Source organism: Pinus tabuliformis, chromosome Q (assembly GCF_031772625.1).
Source record: "Pinus tabuliformis cultivar Carrire ecotype Pingquan chromosome Q, CPIR1, whole genome shotgun sequence".
Taxonomy (NCBI): Eukaryota; Viridiplantae; Streptophyta; class Pinopsida; order Pinales; family Pinaceae; genus Pinus; species Pinus tabuliformis.
Genome location: NC_142296.1, coordinates 576001286 through 576018478, shown reverse-complemented (window position 1 = coordinate 576018478; position 17193 = coordinate 576001286). Strand labels below are relative to the sequence as shown.

At 35.1% G+C, this 17193-nt stretch overlaps 1 pseudogene; it reads left to right on the top strand.

The window, feature by feature from the left end:
• The first annotated feature begins 390 nt into the window (after nucleotides 1–390).
• Nucleotides 391–15049, top strand: LOC149220754 (exportin-T-like; annotated as a pseudogene).
• Nucleotides 15050–17193: the final 2144 nt, after the last annotated feature.

The following is a 17193-nucleotide window of genomic DNA, read 5'->3' as shown; positions in this document are numbered from 1 at the left end:
CTGTGATCACAGGAGGAGCTAGCGGCAGAGGAGAGGCAAGCGCCAAGTTATTCGTGGAGAATGGAGCGCAAGTAGCAATTGCAGACATTCAGGACGACCTCGGAAATCGTTTGGCTAAATCCCTTTCTCCGAATGCCTGATATCTCCACTCGATATGCTAATTGTGAAGGCGATATGCACGCTCCATCAGATACGCGAGTTATCAACGTTGTTATGTTGTTCAAATATGCGGATTATCAATTCAATACGTAATATGCAAACTATCAATACGATATACCGATTATCGCGGCTGGAAATGCGTATGATGTCTGGAGGATATGCGAAATATCAAGGGAATATGCGATACGCGAATTCTATAAGCGCCGAATGCTAGTTATCTCCGCGCGTAATATGGATTCAATGCGTGTGCTATTAGCACTCTCAGCCCAATTTTCAAACTGTCATCCGCGTGATATGCAATATTTCTCCGTGTATGCGACTTTTATCCATCGGATGTGCGAATTTACGGTGCACGTTGAGAGATATCAACATGAAATGCGAATTATCTCCGCCTAATACGCAGTTATCCAATTGATATGCGACTTATCTATCCGTAATACGCGATTTCTCAAATTGATCTGCGTATCACGGTCAAATACGCGATTATCAACTTGATCTGCATATCTTCATTGAATACGCGAATTATCAGTTATTTGTCGTTATCAACGTTAGTTTTTCCGTGAAACATGCGAATTATCAACACGATATGGGAGTTGTTGCTGCTGGATATGCTTATTATCTCGTGTGACATGCGGATTAAGAACGGCATATGCTTTAAACGGATTATCTCCGTCAAGTATGCCATTATCAACACGATCTGCGAATCATTTTCGGCCGATATGCGATTTCTCATTACTACGTTGGGTCTGCAGGATATGCCAATATTGAGTGAGTCACCTTAACCGACCAACACTGCAATAACCCCATGGACGGATCGCTTGGAACTCGATCCATGTAAGGAAGCTCCTTTTCCTGTGATGGCGATCCTTTGTGTCATAACCCGGTCTCCTGCGTAGAATCATCAGGCCAGAAAGCCGGAGGAGAGTCGCAGAGGAGGGAGCCAAAGCCATAGAGTAGGTTGAGGAAGCGCTAGTCCCGGATTGAAGAAGGGAGTGACTTCCAGAAGCCGCGGTATCACAAAGAATGTACAACCGCTCGACCCCTTGCAACCGATAACAGTGGTAGGAATAGCCCGAATATTCATTCTCAGTATGGTCGGAGGTTTCTTCACCGATTTTCTCAAGGAATTTCCGTACTCTAACCACAAATATATATTTCCTTACACCAAGGTTGCCAGTTTCAAATTAGAGGGTCACCGATTTTCTCAAGCAATTTCCGTACTCTAACCACAAACATATATTTCCTTACTCCAAGGTTGCCAGTTTCAAATTACAGGGTGAAAGGAGTCTGTGTAATAGTTTGATAAGACCATGTATGAGGTTAAGTTGTATACATTTATAAAGTGCAAGTTGAATAACAATGACATTATTAAGAGAGGCGAAATCATCACGGTAAAGTGATTTTTGCCACCAGAGTGGAGTGAGGTTGTAACCTATCATGTGGGAATTTGTAGGGTGAAGTAATAAATTTGGTACGGTTTACTTTCACATTTTTTCATTTTTCCACATAGGGATTGAATTATTGTTCAATTCTAGGGTATAATAAGAAGCATTGTTGTGAAATGTGGTCATGTGAAAAACCCAATATTGTTTAGGGTAAAAATGGAGAGTTAAACCTAGAATATGTAGACTCACTTTCATGTGTTATTATAGGGGCTTAAAAACCACCAATCTATGTTCTAGTGTTATGCTCATGATTCTTAGAAGTATCCTAAACATTGAAGCAATCTATGTTCAATGCCTTGTTATGGTATTATGCTCAGGATTCTTAGAAGTACCCTGAACATTATCTTGTTGTGAAGTTGTTACAGTATGAGAAACTATATTTTGTTGTTTATTCTTTGGATTAAGAGTCATGCTAAACTCTTTCCATGCTTCAATCAATTTGGGATTAAAACCCAATTCCTATGTCCATGTTCCTTTACAAATGCTACGACATACTTCTTATTATACACGTACTCTGGCCTCAACAGATGATGCATATTTTGCAAGTCTTTGTTGGCGAAAGAACATATCATCATTCCCTTCAATATTTGTATGTGTTTTTATGAGATATCCATATTTTCAACAAACCAACGGACCATATCTACGTAAAGCAGTAGTGTTGAGCTTACAGTAATCTTGTGAAGAAAATAATTGGTCATGTCTTTTGGAGTAGCTTCTTAAGCCGACACACTATCATTTTTTGTAACCGTCCTTTTAGTGACTCTAGGTTTCTCACTTTCAAAATGTTGATAAATTGCCTCCCAAGACAGAAGCCCAACATCCTTGGTACTTACGATGTTTGAGCATAAGCCCGCTCCTGGATTTTTTTCATCTATGTCTTCCACAAATGGGCCAGTAGATAGTTGCAGTGGAGTCTTTTTCTTACCCTTACCTGTTTTCTTCATTTCTTCGCCGTGTCGAAGATCAGAGCTCACTTGTAAAAAATATTCACATATGTTTTAGCAGAGTATTATTCATGGCAACAATCAATAGGGAAATAAGGAAAATTAGTGTAACAATCCATTTCTGAAATTATTTGAGAAAACCAAAGAAAAATAAATGTAAATGTTTATTTCCTCAAGACAAAACAATATCATATTTAAATAATCTAGGTGAAAAGACAATGGGCCATGTGAAAGTTACCACATCAACTAGTAGAAAATGAGAGATTAGTGACTATGCGACTAAAAAATTTAGTCATCACAATTATTTCAAGTGAATTACTACTAAATTTGAGAAAATTTAAGTGACCCAACTAAAAATGACTAACTTAAACAACTAATTTAGTCAAGGGATAAGATATACGACTAGATAATAAGTGACCCAACTTAAAGGCATTAACTTAAATTACTTATTTAGTCTACAACTAAAATATATCAGTAGATAATAAGTGAAAAAATTAAAAATAATTAACATAAACAACTATTACAGTTTAAGAATAAAAATGACTCTAACAAGTACAACAATCATATGATTTAGTATTTATGCTAGTAATTTTTAATTTTGTTAGTACGCAACATAAATTTGTATTATTAATGGTATCTCAATCCAACTACAATGTTAAGATTAAAGGAAACTTGGAATCCATCTACATTGTTAAAATCCACTTATTCACGCTTGAAAAATATCGCTTAACAAAACCAACAAGCCTAGATTCAATAGTTGCTATTTTTGTTATAGGAAGGTAATTAAAGAAGAATAAAACCTAAAATTATCTTCATATCGCTTTTCATATCAAAAATCCAAGCGCTGGGGTTTAACAGATGCTTTATCTGTTCCTTCCTCCCTCCATATCTTTATCGGTTTGTTGATGTAGGTGGAGCGGTCAAATATGTTTATAAGAGTTTGTTAGACAAGCTTAGTTAATTTATGCAGGTGGAGAGGTCAAATATGTTTACAAGTGTTTGTTAAATACATCAACATTTTAAACCTTTACACATTAAGATTGCATCATTCTCGAGTTCCATTCACATCCGTTTACAGGGTCTTAAACGTTTTTGTGGTTAACAAAGAAAGAGTTCCCTTAAGGTTTCGAGTTACTAGCTACAAAATCTCCTTAATTCACCAAACTCAAATAAATATATGTAAATTTATTATATTTGAGTACATTAAAAGGAAGAAGTAAAAGCTTGAAGAGTTATATGTAGGCTTTTCATCAAAACCCTTCGCAGACAGTAAAGTATTCAATCTGAACTTCCTTTATTCCCTAAAATTACAATATACAAGAAAAATTGATTATATCTGAGTACATTGAAGCCTAAAACGTATAGGTTAAAGAACCGATTGTAGGTTTTCCATCAAAACCCTTGCCAAAGAGAAGTAAATGTTTTAGTTATAGAAGTGATAATAATTCATATTTCTTCATTATATCATAGTTCATTGAAGCCAAAGATCTAAAATTTCTAAACCCGTATGTAGGTTTCTCATCTGTGCCCTTGGCAAAGGAGTGCACATGATTAAGTCCAAACCCCACATGCTTAATTACCCAATTCCATTGAAATTTTGTGTACATAAAGCATGATGCATTTGGAAATATCACTGACTTAAACTATAGTAGGGCATAGATAATAGGAACCATCCCACGAAGGATTCAAACTAGTTGAACTTTTTAAGAAGCTAATGATTCCTTGAGGTATTGGAGGATATTGATATTTTAGTAGTTTTATAGAGTGAGTTTGACTTTCGTATCCATGGATGATTTTGAGAGGGAAATAATCACCAGTTTTTAGACTGGTGGCAATTATCCTCAGTTGAACTCTCAAGGTACAACTTATTGTCAACAAGTAAAAAAATCACCTTCAATCTCATAACTTTGCATACAAAGATTTTGTGCCAGCAATAATGCAGAAGTTTCACCAATAATTACTTCATTAGATCACCAAGAACAACTATTTATTCCAAAATTCTATCACGTCCTTCGTATGTATGGAAGGAATCGAGAATGGTTTGAATCACCAGAGTTTAGGATTAGAGAGACCAGTTTTTGTGAAAATAAGCTGGCTCAAATTTTTGCTATTTTAATCTTTATCTTGTATCCGGCCCGGTGGCCATTGGTTTTCCTAGATTTGCTGTCTGCTGTGAGCAAAGGTCCCATGGTTGTAGATATGTTTTGCTGTATTTTTAATGCACTTGATGACGAGTTGATTAGTTTGGATTATCCTCGTAATTCTGAGGAAATCAGCATTGCAGGACGGATAAAAGATGCAATGAGAGAACAATGTGTGCCTCATATTGTAAGAGTGTGGTATGATTTGGTAGTTTTCTATAAATATTTGAGGCCAAAGTTAACTTCAATGCTTTTAGAAATAGTACATAGATATGTGACTTGGATTAATATTAGTCTGGTAGTTAACGATAACTTTATACCTATATAATTTGAGTTTATTTTTTTAGAACAAAGATCTTCAGTGCTTAGAGGTTCTGCAACCAATTGTATTTTTGCCATAGTATCAAAGAGGATGGATCCAAAATCTAAGATTTCTCTTCTTAGATAGTTACAAGTAGGTCGGGTATGTGGTGTGGTGCTTGGCAAAGAAGATTCTGAATTCACCTCAAGGCTTGGTGCTCTTGTTACGGGATTTGCAAAAGAGGTTTTAGAGTCTTCTCAAAAAATCGATTCAAATTAAATTCCTAATGAAACAACCACAGTGAAAGAAGTTATTATAGAAATTCTAGATGAATTTATGCTGTCATTATTTTATTTTATGCAGCATGGGACTGAGGATGGGGATTCTAATACGCAACAATTTTTGACAAATTATTTATCCAAAATTAAATCCACTTCTCCATTGAATGGTAAGAAAATGGTTCACATTGAGCAAATATTCGAAGTTATTCTAGCTCAAATTCACTATGACCTAATGTATTTGTATCCTCTAAACATACCTGACATGATTGGAAAATATAAGGAAGAAGAAATGGTTGAACATTGCAGGGGTCTGTTTCAATTGTTTCAGAGTATTAGTCATGTGGCACCTGATGTAACTCAAAGTTTTGTTAGGAACACATTGGTTGCTACCCATGGAAGCTAAGAAACATCTTTGGAAGATATCATGACTTCTATTACATTTTTTTATGCCCTTGGCGAAGGAGTGAGTGGGGAAACAATGAAAAATGATAATGGGCTTACTGGGGAGATATCTCAACTGCTTTTATCAGCTCAAGTTCCTTTCCATTTACATAGAGTTGTTGCACTTATATATTTGGAAAAAATCACTCATTATGTGCATTTTTTCCAACAACATGTTGAATATATTCCTTTGGTCCTGTGTGCATTTCTCAATAAGAGCAGTAGTCACCATCTAAAGCAAGATCTGAGTGGTCGAGTAAGTTATTTGTCAACGAGGGTTGTAAAAGCATTAAGGGCACAACTCGTACTTTTCATAGATGAAATTTTGCAGGTTTTGGTCCTCATAACATCCTTTTCTTGAAGGCACTATGTTTGGAAGGTACAATATTTAGTACCTACTTATTTCTTAAGAGTTCACTATGGTTGTTTCAATACCCATTGAAATGCTTCCTAATGTATTTCAATTAAAAGAGTTTTCAATATACATTATCTTGGTTCACCCAACTTGATGTGAACTCAAGTAAAGAAAACACAAAAAGGTTTCGAAGATGGGAGTCTCACATTTGAGGTAGGCTGATTACATCTTCTTCTTCTTGATATTATACTTATTTCCTTTATTAAATAATTGTAGGATCCATGTCCCCATTTTTAATATATATTTTTCATTGTTGTTATTTCATAAAAGTAGAAGATTTATCATTTTAGTTGAATTGTATTGGTGTTTATAATGATCATGCTTGTTTTCAGGTCATTGGCTTGTTGATTGGAATGGGGGAGTTGGAGTAGAAAAGCATACTCAATATCTTTCAGCGTTTTTGGTTCCACTCTGTTTGATGCAGGAGCATTTAGACTTAGTTAGCAATGTGATGGAATGATCACATGTTGTGACTAACAAGGGGTTGGAAGATAAGAGATTAGTTAATTTTATTTATTTAAATGTGTAAGAGTGCTATTTAATGTCAAATATGAGAAAAGGGCATAGTGGCAGATTGATCCTCCCTGTGTGGAGACCAGGCCAAGCAGTTAGATTTATTTGGTTTTGAATAGGATATGAGGGATTTGAAAGCTTAATTTAGTATTTGTTTTAGAAAAGAGTGGAGTTGAAGAGATTCCTTAGGAGAGAGCGAGAGATTTCTGGATCTAAACCAAAATTGGTTCATGACTCCACTTTTGTATAAATATAGCCTTTTTGTATAATTCAGAGTTTAGCTAGGTTAGTTGAAGAGATCAGCTAAAGGTTAGGAGAAAGAGGTTAGCTAGATTGGAGTCGAGTAAGAGAGAGCAAGGATTTCAAGATAGACACAGGGGTTTTTTTTATTGTTGTAATCGAGCCAGAGGGCCGAGACCCTGTAGCTTTATTGTATTGAATAAATAATTCTGTGTGCATAAATGTGTTATTCTCTTGAAACCCTTCACTTGTCTCTGTATATTTGCCTGAGGAACAATTTGAGCATTCTTCTCTGTTTTTATGTCTTAAGTTATAAATCGCAGTGTTCAAAGCATAATTGGGGTCCTTAGTGTTAATAGCAGTGTTTGAACCGCTTTAAAACCCAATCATCGATCAAAGATATCACAGAGAGTTTATATACGGAGTCGTGGTTGCGAAACAGAGAATGGCAGAGAAACTGTGTTAAAGTGTAAATTCACCAAATACAAGCGAGGTCAAGTCCAAGAGGCATAGACGGATCAATGCACAGTGACCGTTGGATCTTGGAGATCAATGGACGAGGTCGAAGGAATTGAGCGGCTAAGATTAAGTCGCATAGGACTGAGTTGAGAGATGAACGGTGGAGATGAGTTTAAGCTTTAGCGGAAGAGGAATCTGGAGGAGCCATCGATGGTAGGAGATCTACGGTCATCGCATGACATAAGAGTGTAGGCGTTAATCGGCAAAAGAGGTTTCCATAAGTAGTAAGCGGATTATCAGGTAGCCAAAAACTGGTAAGTGGTATTTAGCACTGGTCACTCGATACCATTCATTGACCGATGCGCGACAGGAGACTAGAGAGAGAAAACCGCTTTATCAGGCGATTATTCCTCTTGCAAGTTATCCACTCGATATCAATATCAACCATCAGATCAAGCGAGGTTGATTGAACGGTTGAGATCGAGTGAATTGTTTGGTCAGATCAGGCTAAGCGACAATCGTCGGATCGAGTGCCAGATCAACGGTCAAGATTTAATTGCAAATCACATTAGACAAAGGTTAAGGGACAACGGAGATGGAATAGCGATATTGCGATGAAGCACTGGCCGATCGGAGATAAGAGATAACGAAGGACGGTGGAGAATAAAGCGGAAAGGTTTGGTATTAGCGGACCCGAGAGATTTGTATATGCGGTTTTAATGCATTTGAAGTCCAACTTATGTGTTCAAACCGAGTTTCCCATGTATTCCTTTGTATTCCGAGTTTTTGTAAGGTCATGTCTTTATTAATCATTGATTGGGTGTATAGACGGATTTTCTAATGTTTTGGATTCTGATAGTTTGATGGGGTATTGTTATGGAAAGTTGGTTTTTAAAAGCACTTCCAATGCAAATGTGGCCTTAGCTCATAGGTCCACATGGGATTTTAAGGGATGTCAGTCAGCTGGCATCAATTTTTGGTATCAGAGCTAGATCAATGCTCTGTAGAGATTGGTTGAGAGACTGAATTTTAATTCCAGCATATGTATAATTGCACTGAAGTGAATTTGATACAGATGGGGATCAGACTACAAAGGACACTAAGATCAGAATGGGGAAACAATGAATTTTCTGATGAAGGTCTGGTAAGAATGTTTATTTTGATAATTTTGCAAAGATGTGTTTTGAATGTCTAAAGAACAACAAGGGATTGAAATTTCAAAGGAGAAGATGTTTTCCTTTCAGGAAAATGAAATTTCCATGTAAGTTGATTGAATGATTGGTTTGATTAAAAGGAAAATTGAAGTAGAAGGTTTAGAAGTTAAAGCTAAATAGAAGAGTGGTTTGCTATGGCATTGAAGTCATTTAAATGATTTGAAGAATTTTATGAAAACTGAGAATGATTGAGGATTTCTTAAAGAATTGTTGAAGACAATGATATCGATAGATAAAGGAACAATTAGACTGAAGGTTGGATTCAATAGATCTGGAAAGAGAGTCATTACAAGGAATGAATTTTGAAATTTGTAGAAGCAAAACAGGATTTGCTTATAAACAGGTTATCAGAAGGAATTGATAGTGTCTGTCATGAATTGGTAAAAAATAATTGAAATTCAGATCTAATCTTAATTGATCTTGAAAGCTGAAGAGTCCATTATGAAAAGTAAAATGGGAAATAGTTGTTGGCTGTATGGAGTCTTTTGAATGGAAAGTCTAAATGAAATAGTGAACAGATGAATCTTTTGGCAAAGATTTAACTGATGGAATGGGAATTAGTTTTAAGACATATTTGAAGGAAAAGTTGCAGGTTTAAAAGGTTACTTTGATGTATCTTGAGATAAGATTGTACAGGTCAATAGAAGTAGTGGAATTGCTAAAAGGTAGAATGAGTTGTACCAACATCATAGCATATGAGCTATGTTAAAGAAGATAGAGCAAGAAGAACTCTCAGATGAGTAAAGGTGATAGTACCCAACAGTAAATGAAATTACTGAATGAAAGAAGGAAGTGAGCAATTGAAGATGCAGAGCCTAGAGTAAGGAGTGTTCAAGAGGAGATGAGAACAACTTCCAACTGTGGTTGGGTAGAAGTTGTTGAGGTAGCTCCACAATTGTGATTGTGGGTAGAGTTGTCTTAAAGATGACAATTCCAGCAAGAGGAGTGCTAGGTAGAATTGTTAGTCAATGAAAGGTTCGAGGAAAGAACCAATAGGTGCCAAAAGGCTGAACTCAGAAAAGTTTAGTGAGGCATAAAAGAGACTTGTTACCAATGAAAAAGGCTAGTTGCAGCTCACTAGTGAACAAGGAAAGTTCACCAAAGGAAAAAATGGAACTGACTGTTGGTAGTTATGATAGGGGTAGAAAGGAAAGTCAGAAGCAAAGAAAAAGAGTGTTGAAGCAGTTGGACTCAAAGGAATGAGTAAAGAAGAAAGGAAAATAGAGTTGGCTAAGATGAAGATAGAACTTAGTTGTTTGAAGAAGCTGGTATTGAAAGGAATTAGAGAAAAATGGAAACAAGGATTTTATGTGGGAAAAAGAGTTAAATGGCCTGTCAGAGAATTTTTTGCTGAGAAATTAATACTCTGAATAGTTGAGGATGAAGGGGTAGAATACATCTGTGAACCAGAGAAAGTATCTCTCCTTGTGGAAGGAGACAATGATGACAATGACGAAGAACTGATCTATGCAGATTAGAATGAGAGGAATGTGTTGGTAACATCTTCACAGACAAGAGAATCCCATATTTTTGGGACTAATTATTTCTGTGAATGTAAAATTGTAGGTATACAGCCTAATGAATTTGAACCTGTGTATGAAAAGGTGAAAGAGGTAGAGGCAAGAAAACCACAAAAGGAGATGCATAAAGACTTTCAAGACTTCAATTGGTGGAAGAAATTAAAAGGTATGGTTGAATGGTTGTGTCTTCTCTTAGTGAAAACTTATTGGATCATGTTAGAAGGAATTTTAGCAGGGATAGAAGACCAAGGGGAAATGGAAAAAGGAAAGGAAATAAATGCATTGCAGATTTGTGAAATGAAGAGAAGAAAAGCTGACATAGAGAACTCAGCTGAAGAAGTTAAGTCAAGGAAATCTTTGAAAGATCAAAGTCTTATCATAGAAGAGGAGGAGACATTGTTATCTTATTTGGATAAACTGAGTGTTGGAAGAAATTGTGTAGAACAAGAAGGTATTCTACAAACTTATGATGAAATTGCCAAGCATAGTCAAGAAGTTGTAGTCCCAGAAGTTTTCTTTGATGAGGAAGAAATCAGAGATGTTGAGGAAGAATTTCTCAATAACTTAGTGAACTATCAGAATATTTCAGAGAAACATGAGGAATTGATCACTGAGGCTTCAAATGAAGAGCCTTGTATTTTTGAAACTAACATGTTGTGTATGTTTTCAGGTTTGACAGGTAATGAACAACAATTGGACAATGTGCTTATGCATGTTGATGAAAAAGTGAGATTACTAGAAGAAATGGCTGAAACAGAAAGATATTTTGAGCATGCATTTAATAATTTTGAGAATAGTGGTATTGACAGGGAAATTGTCATGATTAAAGAAGTTGAAGATAAGAAAATGAAAGTTTGTGATGATAACCAGAATGAAGTATTTTCAGTCGAGAATCAAAATGAAAGTACTATGGAAATTATGAAGGAATATAAGATGATGTTGACAGATACAAAAGTTCATGAATTCTGTGATTTTAAAGTGGATTATTTTTATGAATCTGTATACCATGAATAAGTCTTAGAAAACCAAAATTTTGTTTCTGATGTAGGAGAAGATGAAACAACATCATTTTTTTGTAATAGTATAAGTATATAAGATGAAAGGATACTTCATAATGATATGCTCCAAGAAACTCTAGCTATTGAATTGTTGAAAGATAGTCTTGTGTCAGAACAAGGAACATTGTGTAATGCATAGGAAAGTATTGGAATGAGAATTGATGATAGTTTCATAACTTTTGCAGAAGGACAATATAAAGATTTGATGGCAGAATTATCTATGAAGATTGAAAACCATAGTTATTTTGAAACTGACAATTGTGATGGAAATTCTGTTTTATACAGGAAGGAGAAGTCATATGTAAATGACATGCTTATTGAATATGAAGGAATTGGCATTTTGCTGGAAAAGTTATTAGATGAACCTGATAACATAGAGGAAAAGATTATCTTTAATGATAGTGGAAGAGGAGCTGTAGAGTACAAACAACAGTTTGTAAATGGCAGAGGTGAAGAAGAATTGGACAGAAATTTCATAATTTCTATGGTGAGGAGAAATGTACAGTAGGTAGATGTCAGTGGAGTTTAGTTGAGAACAAATTGTAAAGAGGAAGTTGAGAAATTGTGGAAGATGAAGATAGTTAAAAAGAGGGACAACAAAGAAGAGAAATTAACAAAAGGAATTTGTATCAGTAAGGAAAGAGGACAACAACAAAATAAGATTTGGAAATCTGGAGGAACATAAGTGATAGTGGCAGAAGAATTGAATCAGCAGCATGATGAAAGTGATGACCAGTTACAAAGTAAAGTTTGGGATACTGGATGATCAGCAGAAGAAACACATGACTAGGAGGTCATGAAAACTTTCAACTTTGGGAGTCTGATGCAGGAGCATTTAGACCTAGTTAGAAATGTGATGGAATGATCACATGTTGTGACTAACAAGGGGTTGGAAGATAAGAGATTAGTTAATTTTATTTATTTAAATGTGTGAGAGTGTTTATTTATTGTCAAATATGAGAAAAGGGCATAGTGGCTGATTGATCCTCCCTGTGTGGAGATCAGGCCAAGCAGTTAAATTTATTTGGTTTTGAATAGGATATGAGGGATTTGAAAGCTTAATTTAGCATTTGTTTTAGAAAAGAGTCGTGTTGAAGAGATTCCTTAAGAGAGAGCAAGAGATTTCTGGATCTAAACTAGAATTGGTTCATGAATCCACTTTTGTATAAATATAGTCTTTTTGTATAATTCAGAGTTTAGCTAGGTTAGCTGAAGAGATCAGCTAAAGGTTAGGAGAAAGAGGTTAGCTAGATTGGAGTCGAGTAAGAGGGAGCAAGGATAACAAGATAGACACAGGGGTTTTTTTATTGTTGTAATCGAGCCAAAGGGTCGAGACCCTGTAGCTTTATTGTATTGAATAAATAATTATGTTTTCATAAATGTGTTATTCTCTTGAAACCCTTCACTTCTCTCTGTATATTTTCTTAAGGAACAATTTGAGCATTCTTCTCTTTTTTTATGTATTAAGTTATAAATCGCAGCGTTCAAAGCATAATTGGGGTCCTTAGTGTTAATAGAAGTGTTTGAACCACTTTAAAACCCAGTCATCGATCAAAGATATCACAGAGAGTTTATATACGGACTTGTGGTTACGAAACAGAGAATGGAAGAGAAACTGTGTTAAATTGTAAATTCACCAAATATAAGCGAGGTCAAGTCCAAGAGGCATAGACAGATCAATGCATAGTGACCATTGGATCTTGGAGATCAACAAACGAGGTCGAAGGAATTGAGCGGCTAAGATTAAGTCGCATAGGACTGAGTTGAGAGATGAACAGTGGAGATGAGTTTAAGCTTTAGCGGAAGAGGAATCGGAGGAGCCGTCGATGGTAGGAGATCTATGGTCATCGCATGACATAGGAGTGCAGGCGTTAATCGACAGAAGGGGTTTCCATAAGCAGTAAGCGGATTATCGGGTAGCCAAAAAATGGTAAGTGGTATTTAGGGCTGGTCACCCGATACCATTCATTAACCGACGCGTGGTAGGAGACTGGAGAGAGAAAACTACTTTATCAGGTGGTTATTCCTCTTGCAAGTTATCCACCCGATATCAATATCAACTATCAGATCAAGTGAGGTTGATTGAATGGTTGAGATCAAGTGAAATGTTTGGTCAGATCAGGCTAAGCGACAACTGTCAGATCGAGCGCCAGATCAACGGTCAAGATTTAATCGCAAATCGCATTAGACAAAGGTCAAGGGACGACGAAGATGGAATAGCGATATTGCGATAGTGCGATGAAGCACTGGCCGATCGGAGATCGGAGATAACGAAGGACGGTGGAGAATAAAGCGGAAAGGTTTGGTATTAGCGGACCCGAGAGATTTGTATATGCGGTTTTAATGCATTTGAAGTCCGGCTTATGTGTTTAGAGTGGGTTTCCCGTGTATTCCTTTGTATTCTGAGTTTTTGTAAGGTCATGTCTTTATTAATCATTGATCGGGTGTATAGACGAATTTTCTAATGTTTTGGATTCCAATAGTTTGATGGGGTATTGTTATGGAAAGTTGGTTTTTAAAAGCGCTTCCAATGCAAATGTGGCCTTAGCTCATAGGTCCACAGGGGATTTTAAGGGATGTCAGCCAACTGGCATCACTGTCAACATGTGACAACTTATCATAAACTATGATATTTATTGCCGATAGTGATTGTTATGCTGCTTGCATCAATGCTTTATAGAATAAAGAAAAGTTATGGTACATAAATATCCTTTAGGTGAAAGGGATTTGTATGATTCCATGGATGCATCTCTCTAATCAGAAATTTAGAATATCTTCCAATGTTATATTTTTCCAACTAAAGGTGCAAGTAGGAACAAATTATGTGTGTAGTATTTAACTCTTTTTGGATTTTGTGCATATTCATAAATTGATCTGATTGTAGTTTCTTTGATTCAGGTCAATATCTTGCTTGCTAATGATTCACTGCAGGCTTGAGTAGAATCTACTACAAATGTGGCACACCTACAACATGTTATTTCAGAAATCGATTCTTTAAGCAAGGTTAATTTTTATATTTTTGCATTTCTAGTGCAATTTTAACTTCTTGTATCAAAGATAAGTCTATTTTCCATTTTATCATCCATATTTTATTGGAGGCTTCTATTTGTTTTTTGTAACACCATGGTCTTCATGGGTTTGGAGAGTGCCTTACTCCGACCAGCTGCCCTGCAGTTGGAATTATGTTCAAACACATGAGCTTGAGAATTTGGATATTTGAGGTGTAATTCTTTGCATAATCTTAACAAAGACAAATGTGGGATAGATTCATAGTGAGCTTAAAAATCTATAATTAACCACAAATTAGTTCACATTGAATATGGTAGGGGTTTATGTATGGATTGATACTTAAAAGATAGAAACCTAGAAATACCACACTGGAATGAGAATTACTTTAATATCTAGAATTAGTTATGTAGAAAGATTATTAAATTTCTCTGTAAGAATGATGGAATCACTAAGAAACTAACTTGCAGAAGGTCATTTCTATGCCTGAACTATGTGGGTGAGAAAATTGTGTAAATAAATCGGAATGAATATATGAGTATGTGAAACCATTTTAAACAATAATTTGGTTGCTAGAGTTGGAGGCATCAAATGCACGATATTTGGGAATTTCTTTTTATATATCAGTCTGGATAGGGTAAACTAACCATGACTTCTTTGTTTTTCATTTACCCATTAATTTTGTTTGTACGGTTGTCATGTTTAAACTTCAATTCACAAACAATAGATGTTTTATTACAAATGTCATTGGAATTTTCGAATAATAAGCTCTTTAGGAGTAAGGTACGAGTGACAACTTCCTATTTTCTGCATTTTTAGTAAAAATCGTTGCTTTCACAGTGTACATAACAACATCACTGTGATGAATTGATTTAGCTCATTTCATTTATTCATCGAATGGTTGAGAGTTGAGACTCCTCAAATTATTGTTTCTCCTTACCTTCTAAGGAAATGGAACAACTACTTGTTAAAAGTGAGGCATGCAGTGTTCTAATTATTATGTTTTCTTAATTTTATTGTGTAGTTTTATAAAATCCAAATATCTAAACGTCAATGTTGTTATATCCATAAATATTTTGTGCATGAAACAATGATTTTCAAAAGATTAAATACTAACTACATCATTAAATGGTATGAATTGTGTGAAATAATATATATATTGTGTGAGAAAAACCAGATACATCCTTCAAGAATTGTTAGAAATTGTAAATTTAATATCCAATGCGAGAGTGAATATTGTCATGGAAAGAAAGATGAATAACTCTAAACATAGGTTTCATGTTACAATTCTAAATTTTGTAAAGGTTGAGAATTTTTTTTCTTGAGAGATTTGATCTCTCTTGGTGCTTGGTAGATCTAGAGTAAAGGTTAATATATGTTGCTTATAACATTAAAATATAAAAACTATACAAGGGAGCAAATGAGAAGCCAAAGGGTTAAGATGAAGGAGCCATTCAAAGACATAGCCAAAGAAGATTCATATAATTATTGGCTAGGGAGAAGGAAAGACAAATATAGGTTGAAATGCACTTCATAAAGAGGTAGGTAGCATTGAAGGTAGAGTTAAAAACAAGTAGATAGAGGAAACATGAAGATCAAACACCAATTAAGAGACATGAGAAGGAACCCACACCAACTAATAAAAGGGGAAGCTAAAATAAGGAAATGATAGAGGGAAATGAAATAACTAATATAGCCTTGATTCAAGTATTGGAACCCAACATTATATGCTGCAAGGAAAATAGGTTGATGAAAAATTCAAAAAAAGAAGCAAATAATGAATTGAGGAAGATATGCAAGTAGTAGGATGAAAATATCCAAACCAAAATGCAATATGGACATGAAGAAGCGTTGAAATAATAAATTAAGGATAAATTAAGATATAATAATACTAGAAGATAAGAAGGAAATCTAATCAAAGATCAATACTCTAAAGAACAAAATAAATTGCATTGAATATAGATTAGACAATTGGGACCAAACAAAGGAAATAAAGTAAAATAAAAAGAATAAGAATAGTAGAAGTAGACCTCAAAAAGGAAACAAGAAGAAAAACAAAGTGATAGGAAAAAGGGTTCAAGAATTTGAATAAAAATAGATAAGAAAGAATGGATATGGAAGATAGAAAGTCAAAATCGGAAGATTAGATAAAGGAAATAAGGTAAAAATAAAATAATTGTAGAGCATTGGGTCATTCAAAAGATAAAAACAAAAAGGAATGAAAGGGTGACATGAGAACTATAATAAATGCGGTGGTTATTCTAGTAACTAAATCACAAGCTCCAAATAGGGGACTCAAGAAGTCCAAGATAAGATGAAAGAAGAATGGATAATAGGATAGTAAGAGAAAAGAACAAAGAAAGGAACATGAATGCTAGGAAAAACGAAAGAAGAAGAGAAGAAAAGAGAAAAGAAAATAAACATAGTGGAATACCAAGAAGAGAGGAAAGAAGAAATAAGAAAAATAAGGAGGAATGTAGAAAGGAAGAATAAAAAAAGGAGCAAGAAGAGAAAAATAACTAGGAAGAGGAGAAAACGAGGGAGATCTGTAGTAAAGGAAAGCTAAAGAAAAGAAGAAGCAAGAAGAAGAGAAAGAAAAGGGCGAAGAAGTACAATATTGTTGTGGTACATGCACATTAGGACCACTCTTTACCACTTTTCATCACCTACTATAAATTCCCTACCCTTTAGGGCCATTTTCTATTTTTAGAATTTTTCTATTTTTAGTAGAGGGTGTCATCTAAGGTGAAATGTGGTAGTGGTTAGATACTAATTGGGTAGAAACATGTCTATTACCATGCATTCCTTACACAATTTTTATTTTTATTTTATATTGGGCAATGTACTTATCCACAACCTTATCCATTCACCTTATCTTTTGACTTTTAATTCTATTTCAAGGGTTTTCTTGATATTATCTAGTTAGGAGTTGACTGTGTGAGTCATTTCTTTATTTATCACTTATTTTTGGCTCGTGTTATCATTTGTCAACTCTATTGTTGGCTCCTTCCCCATTATAAGCCTTATAACCCTATTATTGTACCAGTTTGCTAAAC